A 25,944-nucleotide genomic window follows, 5' to 3' on the forward strand; every position below is an offset into this window, starting at 1 on the left:
TAAACCAACCAAATACTATAATTAGAATTGCATCAGGGCTCTGCGTCCTTGCCTCGGGCAGAACAGGAGGAGCACGAGAAATCTCCTGCACCTACCCTCTTCCTCCGAGGGGAAGGAATCTTAACGCTGAATGAAAATTGAATGCTTCCCTCCGCAGAAGATTTATCTCTTGGTAGGGCCCAGGCCGGATGTTCAAATCGCGGGTTTGGTTTTCGCCGCGGGGAAAGGAGCAGGGAGCGCGCTAAGCCACCTGCTGCCTATAGCTCCCGCCATCTTCCTGCCCTGTGTTTATCTAGCCCGCGCCCTTGACGCCTGGTCATCACAGTTCTTATTCCACCTTGCGGCTAACAGAACTCTTAGATGATTGAGCATCTTAGAAGAAGGAACCACCTGCGTGCAGCCTCTATTTTCCACACTTGGGAACACCTCACCAGGTGCAAGGAGCTTTCAGCCTGAACACTTATTGGGGACTGCCCCCACGGGTCCACAGCTCAGGGTGACATCTCATTTAAGACAATCACTGTGTCAAGTCCATGATGACACCTAATAGAAGGCCTGGAGAATTTTGTGGCATTTCCTCTCAATGGTGGTATAGACTGCCACTGAGCCGAAATGATCCACAGCTGTGTATTACCAACTCCTCAGCTCACAGTTTGTTTCAAACCTCAAGGTGTAGAAATGATTACATGAGATAAGGGGTGTGGACGTGTTAGGCAAACGGTAAAAAAGAAAGCAGTCTGGGTAGGGTGGGGCCAGAAAAACCTCCTCTGAACCTTCCCCAATTCCTTTAGCTCTAAGTTGTTTCCCCCTCATATCTTTCCCAGTCCTAAAAGCAAAACTATCAAGCCAACCGGCCAATCAGAATACCCTCTCTGATTAAATGCCAAGCGCTTCTCTCCCTTTCATGTGGTCTCCCCTGCTGGCCTCCACTTCCTCGCTTCTCAGCACTTAGCAATCTGACTTCTCCCCTCCCCATTCACATCCTTCTTCATCCTGCTCAAGCAAGAGTAACCCAGGGCTTCAGGTTCTCAAACTTGTCAGGCATTCCTCAGTCCTCTCTGCATCTCTGCTATGTGGGACACCTTGGATGCTCTCAGCTTCTGGAATATTTGTACTACCTTCATTTCCAGAAGATTGCATACTCCCAATTGTCACATCTCAATAACTAAGCTCACTGCTTCCTTCAGTGGCATCCTAAGTGCCACCAATTGCAAATCTTAAATGCAGGTCTCTGCTCTAAACCCATAGCTCTTCTCACTCCACTCATTTCTGAGGGCTCAACTCCACCCTCGTGCTTTCAACTGCCAAATCAGCAATCTCTAACCCAGACCTCTTCCACAAAATTTAGAATCAAATATCCAACTGCCTGACAAGCAGCTCTATCTAAACTCACAGGGACACCCCAAACATGGTGTGTCCAGAGCAGAACTCATCCTCTTCCTTCATTCCGGCTCCTCCCTCAACTGTTGGCACCAGCATCACACAGTCATCAGACTTAGAAAGTCAGGAATGCGTGAGTCATCCCTGATTAATCATCAAGTCCTATCTATTTCACCTCATTTATAAGCCTCAAATTCCTTCCTCCCTTCTCACTGGTAGTCATCATTTTTACGTTGCACAGTTGTAGCAGCTTCCTAAGAATTTCTTTCAGGCCAGGGGCAGTGGTGCAAGCCTGTAATCTCAGCAACTCCGGAGGCTCAGGCAGGAGGATCACAAGTTGGAGGCTAGCTTTAGCAGCTTAGTGAGGCCCTAAGCAACTTAGTGAAATCCCATCTTAAATAAAAAATAAAAAAGGCCAAGCGTGTAATTCAATGTAAAGCAACTCTGGGTTCAATCTCCAGTACCCCAAATATAAAAAATAAAGAGGACTGGAGATATAATTCAGTGGTAAAATGCCCTTGGGTTCAATCCCTGGAACACACAAAAAAGAGTCTCCTTTGGAAGAAGTCATCTTCCATCTGGCCTCCAGAGTGAGCTACCTAGAGGTTCCCTAAGTTTCTGAATGCAGTGTGTACATCCAACCTGCCCAGCACAAATCTGGCAATGCATTTAGGCTTTTAAAAGACTAGGAAGAGCCAGGAGAGTGGCACATGCCTGTAATCTCAGCTACTGTGGAGGCTTAGAAAGGAATATCTCAAGTTTGAGACAGCCTGGGCAACTCAGCAAGGTCCTGGGTCAAAGCGGGGAGGAGGCAGGGATGTAGCTCAGTGTTAAAGTGCTTACCTAGCATGTGCACAGCCCTGGGTTTAATCCTCAGTACTGCAAATGACAAACAAACAAATAAAACACCATGAAGAGCCCAACTTCAAGGTGTAGCCAAACTTTCCAAAGTGAGGCAATGCATACAAGGACAAGGAAATAAGAAAAAGAGCAGTTAAGCCTCTAAAGCTTAGCAAGACTCTATCTCAAAAATACAAAATAAGAGCCAGGCAACGTGGCACACGCCTGTAATCCCAGCAGCGTGGGAGGCTGAGGCAGGAAGATTGAGCGTTCAAAGCCAGCCTCAGCAATGGCAAGGCACTAAGCAATTCAGTGACACCCTGTCTCTAAATAAAATAAAATAAAAAAATAAAAAATAGGGGATGTGGTTTAGTGGTAGAATGCCCCTGAGTTGGAAGGAAGGAAGGAAGGAGAGAGAAAAGAGCTGTTGAATATTTTAAAGTATCCTGCTGTAGATATTTTGGGTATGGAGTAAAAAGTACCTGGCCACTGACTTTGAAGGAGATACTGAAAGACTTGAGCATATTTATAAGCAAACGAAAAAGGATCAACAAAAAGGGAGTGTGGGGCGGGGGAGGGGGCGGGGGAGTCCAAAACAGGAGGAAGGGAAGAGGTGGAGAAGTCTTGAAAGTTATGAAAGGTGTACTGATACTCAAACCCATCAGGATTCTGGACCCTGGATGTGAGGGCTATCTGGCTGCGACATCTGTCACCCCATTGATCGCCAGTGTTGATTCTACTGATCTGGATGGCTAGGCGGGTGTCCTCTTCCTCCCTCACCGCTCCTTGTGCGTCCCTCCCGAAGCTGCTCGCTCAGTGGAAGAGGACGACCTTCCCCGATAGAGGAGGACCGTTCTTCAGTCAAGGGTATACGAGTAGCTGCGCTCCCCTGCTAGAACCTCCAAACAACCTCTCAAGGATTCTGGACCCTGCACCCTGATCATGCTGGGTGCAGCCCTTCTGTCTTCTGATGCTACTCTTCAAGACCTAGCCCAGGCTGAGTGAGATGGTATGTGCCTATAGTCCCAGCTATTGGAGAGATTGAAACAGGAGGACCCCCTGACCCAGGAGCTGAAGACCAGACTGGACAACATAAAGAGATTCATCTAGTAACTACAATCCCAAATAGGTAACAGTCCTACTGGTAAGGATAGAAGTTTTGAGGATGAAGAAATACTTTTTGTGTAAAGTCAGAGCTTTCTGAATTTACACAAAAAGTATTTCTCCATCCTCAAAACTTCTATCCTTATTTAGCCCTTCACCCCCATCTCTTTACCTCTTATTTCACTAGGAAAATGCTAACCCTCCCACAAATTTACACATCATTCCACATCAGTATCCAATGTCCTCTCTTCTTGCTCTTGAGGAGCAAAGCTCCCTCCTGCAGAGTTGACCCTCCACAAATACACTACTTGGCCTTCCAGTGATTACCACCATGGCCAACTCCAGTGGGCACTTTGTGGACCTTGGTTTTCTATCTTTCTGGAAGAATTTTTTTTTTTTTTTTTTTTTTTGTAGCAGGGATTGAACCCAGGGGCACTTTACCACTGAGCCACATCCCCAGCCCTTTTTTTATATTTTATTTAGAGACAGAGTCTCACTGAGTTGCTAAATGTCTCACTAATCTGCTGAGGCTGGCTTTGAAGCAACCCTTCTGCCTCAGCCTCCCGAGTTGCTGGGATTACAGGCATGTGCCACCGCACCCAGCTATATTCCCTTCTTGAAACACTTTTTCTTCCATTTGATGATGGACTCTTTTTTGTAATTCTTACCTCTTCTCTTTCTTTGTCCACCCCTCAACCTGTTGTGGATGCTTCTTCTATCCTACCTCTAAAAGTTGCTATTGCCCAGAGCTTGATCCACCATCCATTCTTCTCTCCACAGAAGTTTTTGGTTTTTTTGCTGGAGATGGAACCCGGACTCTGGCACATGCTAAGAATGCATTTTGCCACTGAAATACACCATAACCCTGTTTTGTTGTTGTTGTTGTTGTTGTTTGTTTGTTTTTTGTTTTGTTTTGTTTTGTTAGCAGGGATTGAATCCAGGGGCCCTTAACCACTGAGCCACATCCTCAGCTCTCTTTATTTTTTTATTTTGAGACAGGATCTTCCTAAGTTGCTTAAGGCGTCACTAAATTGCTGAGGCTGGCTTCAAACTTGTGATCCTTCTTCCTCAGCCTTCTGAACCACTGGGATTATAGGCAGGTGCCCCTTCACCAGTCTGCTTTATGTTTTATTTTTTAATTTGACATCTACAGGCTTTTTTAAAGTTGTGGATGGGTAGCAGGGGGTTTATAAATTCCTTAAACTTGAAAGTAAATATTTTAAAAAGGAAGAGTAGGAGCTTTTGTCCCCTTCTCAAAGATATCTGGGAGGGCTGGAGATGTAGTTCAGTGGTAGAGTACTTGCCAGGAATGCATGAGGCCCTGAGTTCTGTCCCTCACACCAGACACACACACACACACACACACACACACACACACACAAGCATACACACATGCACACACAGAGTATCAAGGGCCCCCCAAAAAGATAAGAGTTCTGATTCACATGTTCTCCCCCAAGTGACATCACAGTTATAGCTATCATCTGCCCGAACATTAGGAACTGAACTAAGTTGCTTCAGGCCCAGGCATCTTTTCAGACTCCCTGGGTCATACATGCCTACCATTTCCACAGGGGATCTTATAGCATCTCTTAAAGGCACTTATGCCAAAATCACCTCTTCCCTTCTTCCCCAACCAGCTCCTCTCCCAGGCTTCCTGACCTTAGCAATGATATTTTCAGCCATCCAACTGCTCAGTACTCAAACCCAAAACCTGGGAGGCATTCTTTTTTTTTTTTAAGGTTACTTAAAGGCTACTTTATTTTTTTAATTTCTACATATCGATAAGGTACAGTACAATAATTCAATATATGTATAATGTCTCCTCAGATACCTACCATGTCACTGTGCTGGCAAACTTTGGACTCTTTTGGTTATTTTGAAATATATCATAAATTGTTATAGACTATAGCCAACCTACTGTGCCACAGAACACTAGAACTAATTCCCCAAATAACCTTATTTTGGTACTTCTTATCTAATCCTCTTTCTTCCTTCCCTTCCTAGTTTCTAGTGACCCTATTTTAATTTCCTCTTCTATGAGATTGACTTTTTAGTTTCTATAAATAAGAATATACAGTATTTGTCTTCCTGTGCCTGGCTTATTTCACTTAAAATGATGGCCTTTTGTTCCATTCATGTTGCTACAAATTATAGGATTTCATTCTTTTTATGGTTGAATAATATTCTATTATATACCCCATTATCTTTATCCTTTTCTCCATTGATGGACACATTGACTGATTCCATATATTGGCTATTGTGAATTGTGCTGCAATAACATGGGAGTGCAGGTGTCTCTTTTACAGGATTCTACTTCCTTCAGAAGTCATTCTTCATACCTTCCTCTCCTTCGTCACCCACATCCAATTCAATACCAAGTCCATTTCAAATCCTTACACATCTCTTCATCTCCATTACCTCCAAAATAATGCAAGCCACGTCCATAACATCTGGGACTATACTGCATTTACCCCAAGTGATTCCCCTACCTTTGTCCCTTCCATCCATTCTCACAAAACAGCACAGTATTGCTGTGCATGACTTGCAGTGTAGCTCCTGATGGCAGCTTTCAACCACTTCCCACTTCACTGAGAATAAAATGTGAACTTCTTTGGCCTAAAGGCCCAGTGTAGGATGCGGCCTGCCTGCCACTCCCCTTTGCTGGAACTCCTCCACCTCACCATCCTCTCACTGCAGATCCCCTCCCCACCTTACCTCATCCCAACCACAAGGCTTTCTCTCAGTTCCTCCAACACAACAAGCTGTCCCCTGCCTCAAAATTTTTGCACAACCTGTTCTTTCTCTTCCTTCCCTTTTCTCCTGGCCTGGCTAACTCGTATAAACTCAGCTCTTGACTCCAATACATAAGCATAAGTTCTTGAAAAAGGCCTTGCCTGACCACTCATTTTCCCTTTATTTTCTTATGACTTCCTTTTTTCTTTATAACCATTATCACAATTTGAGTTATCTATGTGCTTATGTATATACTCTTTTTAAACCCGTCTCTCTCAAGCTGGGCACAGTGGCCTGCACCTGTAATCCTAGAGACTAGGGAGGCTGAGGCAGGAGGATCTCAAGTTCAAAGCCAGCCTCAGCAACCTAGTGAAGCCCTAAGCAACTCAGTGAGACTCTGTCTCTAAGTAAAGGGGTAGGGGCAGTCTGGTGATGTGGCTCATTGGCTAAGTGCCTTTTTTTATAGTGTTTGAATTAAAAAAAAAAAAACTGTCTCTCTCATGATACTGGAAACTCTGAAGATGGGAACCAATTGCAGCTCTAGCATTTTTCTAGAAGGGCTTAAGACTGTGTTTTCCTGTAGGATTGAAAAAGTATCAGTTGTCCACTTCATGTAGGATTGAAAAAGTATCAGTTGTCCACCAGGCAGGGCAATACACACCTGTAATCCCAGCAGCTGGAAGATCACAAGTTTGAGGTCAACTTTGGCAACTTAGTGAGACTCTGTCTCAAAATAAAATAAAAACAGCAAGGGATGTAACTCAGTGGTAGAGTGCTTGCCTAACGTGTATGAAGCTCTGGGTTTAATTCCCAATACCTCAAGGAAAAGAAAAATATATTGGTTATCCATTTTTGTATATGAGAGAAGGACTTTTGGAATTATGGGAAAGGGCACATAAAACTTCCCCCCTTCCCAAATCATTTCTTGGTGCTCTACTAAAAAGACTAAGTCAGTCAGTGTGGCTTACTGCTGTATGCCCAGCACGAGATAAAGCAATGTTTGTTGTCTGATATGAACTAGCACATAAGTGAGTGAATTTGTAATCTCAAGCATCATCTCCTCCAAATGCCCTCCCTGACTCCTAGGTTAAAATTAAGAAGCACTTCTCTGAATATCTTTTTTGCTGCATTTACAGCCTTGCCTAAGTATCTAGTTCGCATTTGTGTCTCCATTAGTCTATATCTTATTCTTTTTTGTTGTTTGTTTTGTTTCTAAGGCTCTAGATACTTTCACATATTATCTCATTTAATCTTTATGACAATCCAAAGAAATAGATACTATTATTAACTCTTTTTATGGTAAAAAACTGAAGAAAGCTTAAAATCCCATTTGATAGAATAGGAAGATAGGCTAAATAACCCATTCGAGGTCACAGAGCTAGTGAACAGCATAGCCAGGATTTAAACCCAAGCAACTCATGTCTAGAGCCAAACTGTTGACTATCATGACCAAATGAAGTCATAACAATCATCCTCTGGCATCCAAATTCTTTGAATTGTTTGTTTAAGTACCCAGACTCTAACTTCCTCCTGAACAAGAACTTTCCTCACCCACCTCTGGACCTCCACCCCTTCAGAAAACTCAGTACATCACACTCAACACCAAGTCTGCCGAGTTAATGAATAACAAATTGTCTTTGAGCTTCACTTCCAATATGGCAGACAAGTGATAGAATGATTCTCATTTAATAAAGAAGAAAATTGAGTTTTACAAGAGGAACTGATTTTCCCGAGTCCTCTGAGTCTTTTATATTCCACCTGCTGCTTCCACAAAAACTCAGAAGACACACATTTAGATGAGGAAGACTTCACCTTAATAAGGGAGAAAAACAAGCCAGGCACAGTGCCAGCTACTCCGGAGTTTGAGGTAAGAGGACCACAAGTTAAATGCCAGCCTTGCAATTTAGTGAGACTCTGCCTCAAAATACAAAAAAAAAAAAAAAAAAAAAAATGGCTGAGGGATATAGCTCAGTGGTAGTGCATCCCTCGGTTTAACCCCTAGTACTGCAAAAGAAAACAACCACAGCATTCACTGCTTTTCCTAGAAAAGAAGTGGCCATTAAAATTACTTTGAGGGCTGGGGACGCAACTCAGTGATAGAGCGTTTGTCTAGCATGCACAAGGCTCTGGGTTTGATTCAAACACTATAAAAAAAAAAAGGTACTTTGATTATGATGTTTGTCCAACAAACTCTGTCTCTCTTTTAGTGCCTCCTAAGCCATTCTGTGCCTATTTAGCTTGAACTCCACAGGTCATTATTTGAGCATATCTGTGAGTGTGTTTGTGTGCATGTGCATATGTATGAGTGAGTGTGTGTGTGTGTGTGTGTGTGTGCTGGAACAGGTTACAGGGCTAAAAGTCAGATGTCTAGAACTTGGAATCCACTGGCACATTTCTGTAGCTAAACAAAGCATTTTTTGTTTGTTTGCCTCCGACATGAAGCAAAACCCACGGGCCTGATCTGCCTCTGAGGCCATTATGTCCTAGGGCCTGGTGGGTCACATGCCACTGAATATTATTTATGAACTTGTTATTTTAGGATATAGTGCCCTACTGGAGGAGTGCAACACTGTTCACAACTGTGTACTGGAAAACTGGCTCTCCAATAGATAAAAAGCCCTGATTCATAGCACCTGCCAATTTCATAATGTAAATAGTCCCACCACAGACAATTTCAAGCCACCAACAGTTTGACTAGTGGTTCATACATTCCCTGAAAATTGAGTGATCAGCTCCAATGAGCACATACAATCTGCTCCAGCACACTGCTGCTCATAGTAACTCTTCTTCGTGTGGATGGGGACAAGAGAAATACAAGCAGTTCTTTAAATTATGTTTTTTGGATCCAATGCCTGGCACTTCAGCTGTTATAGAGAATGTCTTTGTGTTTCAATGTAGTGATTTGACTTCTGATAAGAAAAGAGCAGTTGTGCTAAAAATGGGGAAACTGAGTCCAAGTCTTCTACTTCTTTTTTTCCCAGGTATTTATTTCTTAATTTAGTCAGAATAGTATCATGCAGTTCGTAGGATGTTTAATTACCTATTACAGTATTTAGTATCTGTTAGGCATTCAGTACTTACACAAATGTAACTCATTTTACATTTTTTATCAACACTGTGGGATGAGTACTAGTATCAGTTTACAGGTGAAAAGACTAAAATCATAGAAAAGATAACCAAGTTCACACAGTTAGCAAGTAAATAGAGTCAGGATTTGAACCTGGCTCTAGAGCCCATGTTAAAAATCTCTGTGGCCCCAAGTCAAAGCTAGGTGCATAGTTTTTCTTTTTATTGTTTTCTGGTGCTGTGGATCAATTCTGGGCCTCACACATGCCTGGTTAGTACTTGGCATACCACTGAGGCACCCCACAAATGCACTAGTTTTCTAAACCGAGTTCTACTGGAACACAGCCTGGCTCATGCATTTACATATTGTCAATGTTACAATGGCAGAGTTGAGGAGTCACAAGAGGACAAATAGCCCAGATAGCCAAAACATTTACTGTCTGGCCCCTTACAGAGAAAGTTCACTCTCCTCTGTTCTATGGCAGCCTGACTTTGTACAGGGGGAGACATTGATTATTATTTGGAGCTTCATAGTCCCCAGGATAAAGCTGGTTTGGAAATTGTGTTGCTGGCCAATAAGACAAGTAAAAAATGTTAAGATTGTGACTATGCCCTAACTTTTTGTACTATGACAATTCTGTCCGTGACATTCTTGAGCATAAGGTATGGACTTTAGTAACAATGATCCATAAAAATGTGTATCAATAGAAACATGTCTGACTTCTCATAGGATCCCAACATCTCCCTGTTAGAGTTAATTCAAAGTTTGTTCATCCCTATCCTGACTCTCCTCTTAGGATCACTACACTGAGTTTCGTTTATTTTCTTTGGTACCCCAGGATTAAACCCAGGAGTTTTAACCACTGAGTCACATCTCCAGCCCTTTTTATTTTTTATTTAGAGAAAGGGTTTCACTAAGTTGCTTAGGACCTCACTCAATTGCTGAGGCTGACTTTGAACTTGCAATCCTCCTGCCTCAGCCTCCTGAGTTGCTGGGATTACAGGCATGCACCGTTGTGCCTGGCACTACACTGGGTTTCTAAAGTTAATGCTTCATGATCATCCCTTGAGTCCTGCAAGATGATTCCCCTATAGGGAGATGGGCTTCTTGCACAGCAGAGCACAGGCAGCTCTTCATGGAGCTGAGACATCAGGCTCATATCTGCACCCCTGTTCTTCTATCTATGAGGCAGATTCTTCAAGTGTCTGTTTCAGATGCCAAGCAGAGAAGCAACTCAAAAACCTGTCATTCACTGGCCTCCTGAATAGTCGTTAAAAACTTCCCCTGACCTTTGTACTACTTCCTGTGAGCGGCTCAGGGACTGCCAGTCACTCGTGACCTATTTTCAGAGCTGGCAGCTTTGACTTCTAGAGCAAATGCAGAGCAAGCCCAGGCTACAGGTGGTCTACTGAGTTTCTTTGGGCTCCTGGCCACACAAACAGAATTGCTCAGTGAAAGGATGGTAGGTCAGACTGGCACCTGATTGCCACACTGACGTAGGTAGATAGTCTCCTGCACTAGAAACCATGAGTCAGTATCTCAAGAGAGCCAGGAGCTGTTATCTTCTATTTGCTAAAAAGACTGTTGCTTCCTTATGATCATAAAAACAAAGAGCCATTAGCTCTTCTTCAGTTTTTTTTTTTTTCTGAAAGCAAAGATGCCTTATTAGAATTGGTAAATTAAGGCAACACTGATGTCCAGGTGCAGTGTGGGAGTGCAAAAGTGAATTTCAAAAGTGAGTCAATCCAAAACACGCCTCCACCTGTAACTTAATCCAGTCTAGGAAGCAGAGTCCAAACAGCTCGAGGTTCTGCAAATGGCACAACAGCTGCCACTACAAAATGAAAGTGAACATGGCTTTAGGGTGGAGAAAACCAAAAACATCTTGCTATTTCCACATGCTCATTGTCACTATGCTCCCTGAATACACTTACATGGCTCCTATTACCAGCAAAGATGATCAAAGTGAAACCTCTTTGGATGTTACTAAAATTCTTTGTATAATTTAGGTAAATGTGATTTCTTTAGGCTACCTTTAAATAAAATTATAACCTTAATTTCAGTTTTCAAATACAGATGTTTCTTGACCTAAGTGATGTCTCCATAAATCCATTGTTAATTGAAAATATCATAAATTGAAAATGCATTTAATGTACCTAACATGCTGAAACAACAGCTTAGCAATAGTAGCCTTAGAGCAATGGTTGTTTCCATTGTGATCACCCGGCTGTCTGGGGGCTGTGGTTCACTGCCTCTGCCCAGCTTCATGAAAGAATGTCATACTGCATACTGCTAGCCCAGGAAAATCCATATTCAAAATTCAGAAAATTAAAGTTTCTGCTGAATGTATATCATTTTTGCACTGTTTTAAAAATCACATCAAATCATCTTAGGTCAAGGCTGTCTGTATACCTGCATTTTAAAAAGACTCAAGACCCTAAGATTATTCCTTCAAGAGATGCTGAATAGCTTTTTGGGGTTTCCAAAGTACCTTACTAGCTGGGCACAGTGGCGCATGCCTGTAATCCCAGCGGCTCTGGAGGCTGGGACAGAAGAATCGCAAATTCAAAGTCAACCTCAGCAAAAGCGAGGTGTCTCTAAATAAATAGGGCTGGGGATGTGGCTCAGTGGTCGAGTGCCCCTGAGTTCAATCCCTGGTACAAAAAAAAAAAAAGGAAGGGGAAAAAAAAAGTACCAGACTATTTGTATATAGTAGTAAGTGGTCAGTACACATTACTGTTGACATGTAACCTCTATGAAGGCAAAAGCTTTGTTTGGCCACTTCTATACCCCAGCAACTAGGACAGTAACCAGCAGGTAGTGACCACTAAAAAAGATTGAATAGGTTAGCCATATCCTTAATAAATGTCAAAGAAGGGGGTTTTAAAATTTTAACTTTCTAGTTAATGTAGTCCTCCTTTTAAGAGTAAGCAGAATTGGTCTGGGCTAAATATTAAGAGATTTACTGCAAGGAATTGGTCTGCAAGATTATGGGGGCTGGCTTGGCAACTCTGAAATTTGCAGGACAAGTTCCAAGGAAAAGCAGACTAAAATTTCTTCTTCTTCTTCTTCTTCTCCTTCTTTTTTCTTTTTCCCCCCTTTGGTAATGGGGATTGACCCCAAAGGTGCTTAACCAATGAGCGGCATCCCCAGCTCTTTTTTATATTTTATTCAGAGACAGGGTCTTGCTGAATTGTTTAGGGTCTCACTAAGTTGCTGAGCCTGGCTTTGAACTTGGCGATCCTCCTGCCTCAGCCTCCTGAGCCACTGAGATTACAGGAGTACGCCACTGTACTTAGCTGCAATTTCTTCTTCAAGGAATCCTGGACTCTGCTCCTAAGCCCTTTCAAATGATTCAATCAGGCCCATCCAGATTATCTAGCATAATCTCCCCTATTTAAAAAAGGATATTATATAATTGAATCACATATACAAAATGCTTTCATAGCAAAACCTAGTTTAGTGTTTGATTGAATAACTAAGGACATAACCTAGTGAAGTTGAGATATAAAAAATAACCAAACCATCAAGTTCCTCAAAAACCTATCCAAGAGCTTCAGAAATAAATACTTCCATATATAATTTTTCCTTTTCCTTAGACAAATGGTTAGTAGAAAATATTGTTTTGCGTGTCAAATGTTCTTAGAATGTTCACATGCTCCGCCCCAAGTATCTCAATGATACAAAACAATCCCAATAATAACATAACCTGGGTACATAGGAAAGGATTATCATTTCCCCCATCACAGATAAAGAAACCCAAATATGAAAGCTTGTCCAAGGTCACAGCTGGGTAAAGTGAGGGAGCAGGGTGGCATTCCAAAGCCATTTCTTCTAACTACTACCCAATACAGAAACTGAAACAGAAAATGTTGGTCATTTCAACATCATTTATAAAGGGGAAAAAAAAGGAAGGGAGGAATCTAAAGTTCCAAAGCTATTCAGCAAAATTAGAATGGGATAGATAATAATATAGCCACATCATGGGATATTGTACAAAGTTTTACTAATGTATGTATAAAGGAAGGGAATAATATATAATTATGAAGATTAATGCTATAAATAATTATATGACAACAAATTAGATAACTCAATAAAATAAGTACCTTACTAGAAAGACAAACTATAAAAACTGACGAAAATACAGCTGGGCATGGTAGTGCATGCCTGTAATCCCAGCTACTTGGAAGGTTGAGACGGGTAATGGCAAGTTGGAGCTCACCCAGGGCAATAAAATGAGATTCTATAAAAAAGAAGGAGGAGGAAGAAGAAGAAGGAAAAGAAAATTTTAAACAGATTTATAAAAGGAATCAATTTAGTTATCAAAATTTTCCAAAGAGAAATCCTTGCCAAATGACTTCCCTGATCAATTGTACAAACTTTACGAACAATTAATACCAATTCTTTACAAATTTTTCCTCAAAATAGGAGCCTGAATACTCCTCAACTTCTTTCTATGAAGCAATATTAACCTGATACCAAAATCATACAAAAATACCCCAAGAATATAGAACTAGCTAGTCATTGTGATGCATGCCTGCAGTCCTGGAAACTCAGGAAGCTGAGGCAAGAGGGTCACGATTTCAACACTCAGCCATTTAGCAAGAGCCTGTCTCAAAATAAAAAGTGAAAATGGCTGGGGATGTAGGTCAGTGGAAGAGTGCTCCTGAAATCAATCCCCAGTACCACTGTGGCGGGAAAAAAACAATGAAAGACCAGCGTTTATGAGGCACTGAGTTCAATTTCTAGCATATAAAAATTAATTACTTAATACAGAGAATTTGAATGTATATTTCTCTCAATAAAATATACCAATAGACAAAAAGCACATGAAAAGCCAAGTGTGGTAGCGCACACCTGTGATCCTCCTGCCTTAGCCTCCTGAGCTGCATGCTGGGAAAGCACTCTACCACTGAGCAACATTAGCCCTGTCCATTTCTAAATTGAATAATTTTCTTTTTATTGTCCAAAAAAATAGGAATTCTTATAGCTCAACAATAAAAAGAGTACTTACATAGAATGTATGAGCCCCTGGGTTTGATACCCAGAACTACAAATGAAAGGGAGGGAGGGAAGAGAGGAAGGAGGGAGGGAAGGAAGGAAGGAAGGAAGGAGGGAAGGAAGGAAGGAAGGAAGGAAGGAAGGAAGGAAAGAAAGAAAAGACAGAACAGATTGACAAGGGTGGGGAAAACTGGAATCCTTGTACTTTGCTATTAGAATTATAAAATGTGCAGCCACTTTGGAAAAATCTAGCAATTACAAAAATGCTAGCTGGAATAACCCTACAGCCCAGTAATTCCACTTCAAGGTATTTATATTGAAGGAAATTGAAGCCGATGTGGTGGTGCATGCCTGTAATCCCTGTAGCTCATGAGGCTGAGACAGGAGAATTGTGATTTCAAAGTTAACCTCAGCAATTTAGTGAAACTGTAAGCAACTTAGCAAGACCCTGTCTCAAAAGAAAAAAAAAAAAGTGCTGGGGATGTGGCTCAGTGGTTAAGCATCCCTAGATTCGATCTTTTGTACCAAAAAAATTAATTAAAACCTAGGACTACACAAAAATCTGTACACGAATGGTCATTCTGGCACTATTCATAATAACCAAAAAGTGGGAAAACTTCAAATGTCCATCAACTGATGACTAAATAAACAAAATATGGCAAATTCACACAATGAAATATTATTTGGTAATAAAAAGAATGAGGTAGGGTACATGTTACAACATAGACATATGCTGAAAATATGCTAAGTAAAATAAGTCAGTCACAATAAAGATCATATCTTGTTTGATTCCAAATATATGAAATGTCCAGAATAGATAAATCTAGAGACAGAAAGTAGATTAATGCTTGCCAGGGACCTGAAGGGGGTTGAGATAGGGATTGCCTGCTAATGGATTCAGGGTTTCTTTAGGGGTGATGAAAATATTCTGAAACTAGATAGTGATTATGGTTTAACTATTCTAAAGATATTATAAATTCACTGACTTTGTATATGCCAAAAGGGAAATTTTATGGTAGGTGAATATTTCAATAATGCTGTTATTTGTAAAAACAGTATATTTACAGAGTGTTTAAAGTAACATAATAAAGGCTCCCGGCCATGGGTCTGTTGTGATTTTGCTTAAATCTTATGTCCACCTGGGTAATATAATTCAATTATTTGTTCAAATGAGACTATCTGAAGTCTCTGTATGCAATCATGTTAATACAATGCCTCACAGAATCACCTTAACAGAGCTTCATCTTAATATTTTCCCTATAGCTTTTATCAAAGTTGCTAAAATAGCCATGAGGAACTTCCTTCTGCATTTTTGCACAAATATTGATGACATCCGTCCACACTATCACCACATCACTCATTGTCTTCATGAAAACTTTGTTACAATTTATCTTAGGAAAAGCAATGCACATTCTGAATCATCTTTTCTAATAATCAAACTGTACACTTGATTCTGGTGTTTTTTGAGCCTTGGAGGAAGTTGAGTTGAACCATAGCAATTCTGTGGGTTGAAATGATTAACATATTTGTACCTCCATTTTTTTCTTTCTGTCTTTCTACTTCTATTCATATTTTACAATTTTATTGCATGGATTTTGGGTGTAAATCACCTCAAATTTTAATATTTGAGTTTATTTGAGGCACTGGTCTAGAATTCTGGTCTAAGAGTCAATATTTAACTGTTTTTTTATGATCATAAATCTTTGCTTAGTTACATATTATATCCCCTCTTTATTTTGAGATCACAGTAATCTTTACAACAAAATTTGATCTTTTAAACACAAAACTAAATGAGCTCAAGTCTAGCCTATTTTGGAGCCATTTTAACATGGAGTAAGGGGAGAAGCAAAGCCTTACCTCAGGTAAGGCAGAGCTCTTCCCAAATAACACAATACAACATTACATCTAAAACATGAATCAAACAAAGGCTAAGAGAGCTTTTAACTTCTTTCTGTGGAATAAGTGGCAAAATGCTTTTATGTTTTACAATGTCACATTTAAACAGATCAGGGTCTCCTTATTATCTTCCAAAAATACATTTAAATTGGGGGCCTGGGGTTGTGGCTCAGCGCTCGCCTAGCACATGCGAGGCCCTGGGTTCAATCCTCAGCACCACATAAAAATAAATAAATAAATAAAAGGTATTGTGTCCAACTAAAACTAAAAAAAAAAATGGATGGAGGTTGTCAACCTCTTCCTCTAAAAAAAAAAAATACATTTAAATTCTAATTCCATTGTGAAGAGTAACACAAAATTGTATATATAACTTATTGGCAACAGGATACTTTATCCAGCTATAACATCAAATGATGTGAAAAAATACCAATCAAATATTTTATTTCTATGCTGTCGCAGTCCGGCTGGGCACAATACACGAGCTACTTATCAAGCAGAAACGAACTTTATTTTTAGAACACACACACACACACACACAACCACACAGCTCTTCAGGAATTCCCTTAGAGCCCAACTGCCACCACCGGCTTCCCACAAGCCTATCAACCCCCCCCCCCCTCCTCCTGCTCTTGAGGCCGATTGGCTGGGTCTCATGGGCGGAGCCCAAAGAGTCCCCCAATGAGCAGCTCTGTAGTCTGAAAGGGCAGGGAAACAGCCCAATGAGCATCCCCGCAGAGGAGCCAATCAGCTGGCAGCTGGAAGTTTGCTGGGGCCCCTTTGGCTGTGACTCTCAACATCATACAAATCTGAGACTATTGCTACAGATAATTTTAGTTTGAAGAATACCAGCTTGACAAAGTGCTCTCCTAAGCTTTATATTTAACTAAGTTTAACTTTAAAAGTACAGGTTAGAATCCATAATGTACGATAACAATAATCACAGGTGTGCATGGGTTAGCAAAAATCAAAAGATAGCCTTAAATCTCTTATACATTTAGGAAACAATGCTAATGATCAGAAATTGACTTACTTAAAGCAAACAGATATAAGGCATGTCTTTAAATGACAGTGTGGCCTTTCTATGTCAGATCCAATAAATAAAAAACAGCACTTATTGGTTATCTTGCATGTAAACTTACTTAAACTTTTATAAACTTTTACATAATACTTAGACAAGGCTTAGACAGATATAGTTCTCAGATGCATCCATATACCTAGTCACATATATTCAAGATATAACATTTAACTGTATTGTTATACCCTAAATAACAGAGGTTTGTTTAACCAGTTTAATCACTTAGGCCAGATTGTGTTATAGAAAATTGTCTTTCTCTTAGACAGGTTTATACCTATAGGTGGCCCATGCAGCCAAGATCTCTTTACTCAAGAGACTACCATGCAGAATGGCCCATATCTTAAAGGGCCAAAAACAGACAAAACAAAACAAAAAACCAGACAGATAAGAGATGATCACCAAAATGAGAACTGACAGACACAAACCTTTAAAACAGACCCACACCTACAAATTTCTTCCACTTACTTTACCTTTGACAGCCCAACTCCATCTGCAAGATTACACAATAATCCAGAAAGCTATTTAAAAGCCAGATCATTACAGTAAAACATTATCTTAGACATATATAGGTGGCCTTTTCTTCAACTTACTTTATCTCTGACAGACCAACTCCAATTGAAAGATTGTACAGAAAGGAACACAGGGAGAGACAACCAGAGAAGCCCCAAAACCATGGCCGACAAAGGAGAACCTTTAAATTGACCAGCCAAGATCTTTCCCAAAAGACTATCTATAGGATCACTGCAGTATTGCCCATGTCTTAAAAGGGGGCAGTAACAGATACAAACAAAACAAAAACACAGAGAATCAGAGGGAATTCCCAAACCCAATGCCAACAAACAGATGAGGACCTAGAACAGACCAAAAGAGAGTAATTATCCCTATGTTCTTGAGTCCCGCTTAACCATAACTCCTACACCAGTGGCAACACAGACGTCATAATGAGGGACCAGATGTTCTCATGAAGAGGAACCAGATGTGCAGACTCAAGGGTCTCAGATGGCCAAGGGTGTCGAGACTTTACTGAGTTCAGTTTCCTTTTTCTCAAAGTGGACCACAATGGAGCAACCTGTACAGTTCAAGGAGGAAGGTGGGAGTCCCCCGAAGCAAAAGGAGCTTCAGCAGCTACAAGGATGGTCCCTCAGTCCCTCCCTTTACTCACAGGAATAGCTCCAGGGTTCCACCTGAGTCAAACTCACCCCATCTCCTAACTCTCAAGCAGTTGGCTCTCAATAAGTTCTTCAGCCACCTTGCCTCCTCAGCATGGAAGTGGGGTTCCTTGGAAAAGAAGAAAGCTGGAGTGGGGGCTGCTCTTGGGTCCCACCTGAAGTGCCAAATTTGTTGTTGACAGCTCAGTCCTTGTCCCTGATGCCAATACAATAACAAGGACATGGTTTTGAGAAAAAGGGAAAGGTTTATGGCTTTGCTAGCAAAGGAGAAATACAGGGGACTCCTGTTTCAAACGCTGTGATTCTCTCAATATTTGAGAGAATCATGCCTTACATGAAATCAAGGTTTCTCTGCCTAGTAACATTTTAAGCTATATAATTCATTGTTGGGTGGGAACCTTTGTCTTGGTCACTGTAGGATGCTTAGCAGGGTCCCTGACTTCTACCCACTAGATGCCAGCGGCATCTCCTCAGTTGTAACAACTGAAAATGTACTCAGACATTGCCAAATATCCCCTGGAGGGCAAAGCTGGGCTGGGCTGAGAACCACTGTAACAAATCATCATTGAAAAACTGACACCTACCATTTCCAGTAACCCTTAAGAAGAATCAGAAATGCATCCCTAAGATCAATAGAATGATTGACAAATTCACACTTTGCTCACTTATGCAGGAAATGGATTGAGACATGTCATCATAGCTGCTTGCATATTAGTTAACATAAAAAACAATTTTGATCTATTATCTCATTTGAACCTAACAAGCCATTAATGAGAAAATTATTACTACTCACAATTTTAGATGAGGAAACTGAGCAAAGTGATAATGATGGATTTCAGAACTAAATTCCAAATGCAGTGCTGTTTCTCTCACGGATAGGTGGAACATGCCCCCCGCCTCCACCCTGGTGTCTCTATATAATCACATGTCCCTCCCTAGTGCTCCTCCCTAGGGATGGAGTCTATATAGCTCAAGATACTCTTCCACAAACTGTCTGTGGTGGTGCATGTCTGTAATCCCAGTGACTCTGGAAGGCTGAGACAGGAGGATGGAAAGCTTAAGACCATGCTCAGCAACTTAGTGAGGCCCTAAGCAAGTTAGCAAGATTCTGTGTCAAAATTTGAAAGGGAAAAATACTGAGGAAGTGACTCAGTGGTTAAGTGCCTCTGGTCTCAATCTCCACAGATAAATAAATAATAGATTAAATTTAAAAAATAAAGTGCTAGGACTGGTGTTGTGCTTAAGTGGTAGAGCACTTGCCTTGCATGTGTGAGACACTGGTTTTGGTTCTCAGCACCACATATAAATAAATGAATAAAATAAAGGTCCATCAACATTTTTTAAAAATTAAAAAAAGTGTTAATGATACAAAATTATGTCTAATCCAGTCAATACCTAGAAAATGAATTGCCCCTTCCTGGATTATGTTTACATTAATATCATTAAAATAAAAATTTTATTTAAATCTAATGTCTAGTTTACAAGGGAGGCAGGATATAGAGGAATGAGTTGAAGGACATTAATGAGGAACAATCAGTCAAATCCAGAAGTAGAGACATTTTATAAGACAACTAGTCTGAACTCTGGAGGGTTAGTTCAGAATAAAACAGAGCAGGAAAACATAACAATCAAATGCAGATGTGAACCTTGATTGGCTCCTGTGGCATGTAAAAGGAATTCTTAGAAATGAAGGGAATTAGAATGTAACTAGATGTAAGATTGTAGAGCCAGTTGCAGTTTTCTTAGATGTGATAATGGTTTTGTAGTATAATAGATTGTTCTTATTTTTATATAATAGATATTACTGGAATTATTTTTTGTCAAAGTGTCATGATATCTATAACTTCCAAAAGGAGCAATAACAACAAATCAGAGGATAAATAGAGTAAATATAGTCATAGAATATTAACATTTTAAAAAATTAAAATGTAAGATGTTTAGGATCTCGTTTTACTAGCCTTTCAATTTCTTTGAATGTAGAAAATATTTGATTATAGAAAGTTGGGGGCACAAGTTGGGGGTATAGCTCAGAGGTGGGGGGTAGCTCAGTGGTAGAGTGTTCCCTAGAGTGGGCAAGACCCCAGGTTTGATCCTAGACACACACACACACACACACACACACACACACACACACACTTGGGAGGATTTGGGATTCTGATTACTCCAAGTAGCCCCTGAATCACCTGGAAAGTGGTTCATGTGGTTGTGCTTCAAGGACTCCATGACTCCACTACCTTCTTCCTTACAACTATTAGAGACGTTCAGACATTTCTTTTTTTATGATGAGTCTCACTCTATTGCCCAGGTTGGTCTCCAACTCCTGGGCTCAAACCACCCTCCGACCTCAGCCTCCTGAGAAGCTGAGACTCCAGGCAAGGCACACACCACTGCATGTGACTCAGGTTTTTTCAAAAAGGTCCCATGACTCCAGAAAGGCTGAGGCCTTGGGGCTTTCCTGGACAATGTATGTCTGGTGGCTAGAGCTGTCTGAGACATTTGGACTGCAGGACAATATTTCTCCACTGTTCAAATTACATGTTGGAGATAGCTGCTTGAAGTCAGTATCTTAAAACTGAAGGGAGCCTGAGGTATAGGCCTTATCTAAAAGAAAAGATGAGATATGCTTAAATTAGTGGCAGAAGGAGAAAAAAAAAAAGTCCAGGTGTTCTGATTCCCAGGTCTCCATTCATTCATTCATTCATCCATTCATTCAAATAAGCAGCAGAAGGGCTGGGAATTGAGCTCAGTGGTAGGGCTGTTGCCTAGCATGCTTAGAGGCCCTGGATTTGATCTCAACATCACAAAAGCAAAAAGCAAATGAAAATCCTCAAAGAACCAGCTTTGTCCATCACATTACAGTTTCTATATAAACTAAGTCAACAAGCACCCTTCTGCAGAAGGGCTACCTGATCTGTTTCTCCTCCTGTTTTCTTCTCTGACATGCACACAAAAGTCCTTCCCAGACTCACTCAGTTTCCTTAGGATTCTGACACAAACTGCCCTGGGGCTTTTGCTCTGGCTGGTCCCTATCTTCCCTATCTTTCTTTTCAGGATTCTTCCTCCAAATATTTGCTTGGTTAACTTCCCACACCTCCCCCCATAAACCCCACCTCCCCCCCCACCCCGTACTGGGGATTGAATCCAGGGGCACTTTACCACTGAGCCACATCCCCATCCCGTTTTAGGGTCTCACTAAATTGCTTAGGGCCTTGCTAAATGGCTGAGGCTAACCTTGAACTTGTGATCCTCCTGCCTCAGCCTCCCAAACCACTGGAATTACAGACATATGCCACCGTGCCTAGTTCCACCCTCCTTTTCAAATCCACTTATTTCATCTTCTCCATAGGAAGCACCCTTACCACCCTTCAGCCTGTTGCACAAATCATAACTACTACTACTGCAACTCCTTCTTCTACCTCTCCAACAATGATCCTACCGCTTATTTTTCCCGTTTCACTTGTCCAATTTTAATATCCTATACAATCTTCTTGTTTATTATACTTTATATCCCATTTGAATATAAGCTCCACAGAGATCCATTTTGGTATGCAATGCTGGGGACTGAACCTAAGACTTTGCACATACTAGGCAAGTGCTCTACCACTGAGCTACAACCCCAGCCAGAGATCCTTGTTTTGTTTATTGATATATCTTAGGTGTTTGGAGCAGTGTCTAACATAAAGTAGGTACTCAATCCTGGAAATTTTTGCAGAATGAGTGAATATTTTCTCTGCAAATCAGGACATCATTTCAGCTTAAGTCTTGATGAGGAGACCACAGAGTCAAAAGAAATAGGTAGGAAAGTTTGTGAGGATGTGAGTTATTTAAATGTGAGTTATTTAAAAGTCAGGACTTAAACCCTTGGATTGATGAAATATATAAATGAACATTTGACCAAGGAGCTCAGCCCTGCTTTGCAGAGTGTCAGCAAGCACTGCTCAGAGAAAACAGATTAGCAGCATCTCTCTCCGCCTGAGGGCTTCCATGTTGCAATTCTCTTGTAATAAGTTCCTAAATATTTAATATTTGAATGACTTCCTAATAGGGTGTTGATTTACTACATCACAAGTATAATTAAGAGGCATCAATTCAGGTCTATTGGGATTAAGTTTAAAACCCGAAAGCTAAGCTTTCAGAGCCAAGCAAATCAGAAAACAGCCAGCACATGATACAGAAGAACACACAAGCTAAAACTTGCAGCTGTATTTCTAAGATTCCCACCTTTGCTGTGGGCTAAGTGAACCTTGTTCTGAGCATGTGAGTGAAGCTAAGGTGAAGCTAGTGTGTTAAGCCTGCTGTTGGTAGGGAGGTCTATGGTTCCAAAACTCTGCAGTTTTTAAGCTTGTAAAGGAAAACACAGTGTGGTATTGAGGGAGATGGTCTGTTCTCATCTACAAGTGTGGGAATGGGTATTCACTGCTAAATATCACTAGAATTGAAGCTAGTCCTCAGTGTTAGCCTCTAGCAACTAACATTCATAGATTTTTGTTTTTGTTTTGTTTGGGTTTTGTTGTTGTTGTTGTTGTTTTGTTTTTTGGTTTTGGGGTTTTTTTGTTTTGTTTTGTTTTATACTGGGGATTGAACCCAGGGTGACACTTCTCCACTGAGCCACATCCTCAGCCCTTTTTTATATTTTATTTTGAGACAAGGTCTGGCTGAGATGCTCAGTGCCTTGCTGAGTTGCTAAGGCTGGCTTTGAACTTAGATCCTCCTGCCTCAGCCTCTTTAATTGCTGGGATTACAGGTGTGAGCCACAGCACTCAGCAATACTGGTATATTTTGCTAGTGACTTTTCACTGTAAGCATGTATGTATTGTCTCTCCATGATCTGGAGTCACACATTAACAAATAGACTGGTAGGAGATTTCAAAAAGCTCTGGCAAATTGTGGCCAAGTTTCCGAGCCCAACCTTCAGCCTGTTGCACAAATCACAAAATCCCAGTGTTCCCATCCCATCTGCTTTTTAGTGCAAAGTTACTTGAATCATCATATTGACCTTCATTCATGGTGACAAACCATTGTCTCTTTTCATATGTTGCTGGATTGCCACAGACATAAGGAAAAGAGTTTTAATGAGAGTTTTCTTCTTCCTTCTCTCTCTTTTTGGTATTGAGTATTGAACCCAAGAGCACTTTACCGCTGAGCTTCATCCCCAGTCCTTTTGATTTTTTCGTTTGAGACAGACAGTGTCTCACTAAATTGCTGAGGTTCTCATTAAGTTACTGAGGCTGACCTTAAACTTGTTATTCTCCTGCCTCAGCTTCCTGGGTTGCTGGGATTGCAGGTGTGTGTCGCCATGCTTGGCTGTTAATCATTTCTTTAGAAGTCTCACTTCCCAACAATCATATTCTGGGGCACTTTACTGCTGAGTGCCCAGGGATGTTTTACAAACACTGAGCCACATCCCCAACCCTTTTTTATATTTTATTTAGAGACAGGCCCTCGCTGAGTTGCTTACTGTCTCACTAAATTGCTGAGACTGGCTTTGAACTCGTGATCCTCCTGCCTCAGCTTCCCAAGCTGCTGAGATTACGGGCATGTGCCACTGCGCCCAGCAGCCCTTTTATTTTATTTTTAATTTTTGAGATAGGGTCTTGCTAAGTTGCTTAGGCAGGCCTTGAACTTGTGATCCTCTTAACGCAGACCCCCAAATTGCTGGGATTACAGGTGGCACCATGATGGCCAGCTCCCCTCGAGACTCCTTATCCCCATCTCCTGGTTTGTTTCATGCCATAGCATTAATTGCCTCCTGCCATGTTATAGATAGCATTTTATTTATTGTCTATCCATTAGAATGTAATGTCTACAAGGCCATTTTGTCCATTGCCGATGGCTCTCTCGCTGATATCTAGAAATGTTCTTGGCATATAGAGGATGTTTGTCATTGAATGAATGACTCTTATTCTCCCAGTTCCACCCTTACCTTTCTCACCACTGTTCATGATTGTCCCCTTGCTGACTGCTGGGTTCCATGGACTCCCATTTGCTGTATATGCCAGGATCTATGGCTTGAAACAGAATAGGAACTAACTTCATGAATGTGACGAATGAATGAGAGTCTGAATGATGGTATGCCTCAGGTGCCCTTGCACCTTGCTGAGGCTCTCTGGAAGGCCAGACATCTAATACTTTGGTCTCCTCGCATGTGCCTTCTCTGAAGACTATCCCTCATTTCAGGGTCTCCATCACTACTAATCTTCAGTAGCTCGCTCTCTGTACCCAGTCACTCTCACGCGTCTCCTCTTCTAGATTTTGCTACTGTCTTTCCAAACTTGCTGGGAAGATTTCAACTCCTGGCTCACCAGTTCACTCAGAGAGGCACCCAGACATGCTTTTCATATGAAGACAAATGAGGAACTAAACTCTGTGGGTTTAATTCTCATTGGTCTCTTTCTTGAGCAACATTATCAATTCTTGCATGTCTCTGGATAAGGGTGTGTAGCTCAGTGGTAGAAAACTTGCTGAGCATGTGCTAGGCATGGATTTGATTCCTAGTACTGTAAAACAAAACCAAAAATAAAAACAAAAACAAAACTACTTGCGTGTATCATCTCCTTGAATTATCAGAGCCTGATGCTATCATTTAAAATAAGGAAAGATAATTAAGTCTTTTGCTTCTGAGGGCCTCAGTTTCCTCTGTCTGAAAAAAGGTGGGTCATATTATTTTTGGAATCTATGAATCCAGCAAGCACATTAACATCTTTGCATGGCACTTTTGAGAAACAAAATCTTATTTAATATAAAAATGTCCAATAAGTGTGTTTGCTGACAAGAATGACAATGACAATTCCATATGAGCTGAAAGAAATCTCCTTAAGGTCAGAGTTCCCTTTCATCATTAAGTCTGACAGTCAATTAGAATTTTTAAAATGACTATCAATCACTGTATGTTAGAATTAATTTTTTAAAATATTTTTCTTTAGTTGTAGATGGACAAAATTACTTTATTTATTTATTTTTATGTGGTGCTGAGGATCGAACCCAGTGCCTCACACATGCTAAGCGAGCACTCTACCACTGAGCCACAACTCCAGCCCTAGAATTAATATTTAATTGCTAAACGTTTTCACAACCTGAAGAGTCTAGGCACAGAGACCAGCTAAAAACAAAGGGGAAAGAGCATTGTCTCTTTGTAGTCCTATTCTGCTCTGTTGTGTAATTGGTACTTTATTTGGAAAAAGAAATTGTCTCCTCAGGTGTTGGTTTCTAGCTAGGCTGACTGGCATGCATTCAACATATGTGCTCTTCAGCCTCAGTTTCATCATTCTGCTTTATTTGATGTAAACCTCTGTTTCAAAATGTAGCTCTTCTCAGAAGAGTGCCTGCTATTTTACAGGCTGTCCTGAAAGGAGGATCTCTGCAACTGCCTCAGGCTAGTTCCAGGACCCACACCTGGACAGGTGACGTTCCTGGGCACCATCCCATCCCCCCCACCCCCACCCCCACACACCAGGTGTATCCTCTGGTAAATACAAGCTCTGCTGGGCTGCAGCCACCACCAAGGTCTCTGGTTTCACTGTTGCTATGACTCTGATGTCAGTGGTAAGGATAGTGAACTTTTCAAAACAGCCTTCCCTTTCTTCTTTAATCTGGTAGAAAAACAAAGCCTGAGTTAGAAACCAATCAAATGGAGAGTGAGGCTAAGCCAAATAATATTGCGCTTGATTTTCTCTGAC

The 25,944-nt window shown here is 41.0% G+C and overlaps 1 pseudogene; it reads left to right on the forward strand.

Moving 5' to 3' along the window:
* LOC107154285 overlaps window positions 1-25,944 on the forward strand; it is a 28,165-nt pseudogene that overhangs the window by 344 nt on the left and 1,877 nt on the right.

This window comes from Marmota marmota, unplaced genomic scaffold (assembly GCF_001458135.2).
Source record: "Marmota marmota marmota unplaced genomic scaffold, marMar, whole genome shotgun sequence".
NCBI lineage: Eukaryota > Metazoa > Chordata > Mammalia > Rodentia > Sciuridae > Marmota > Marmota marmota.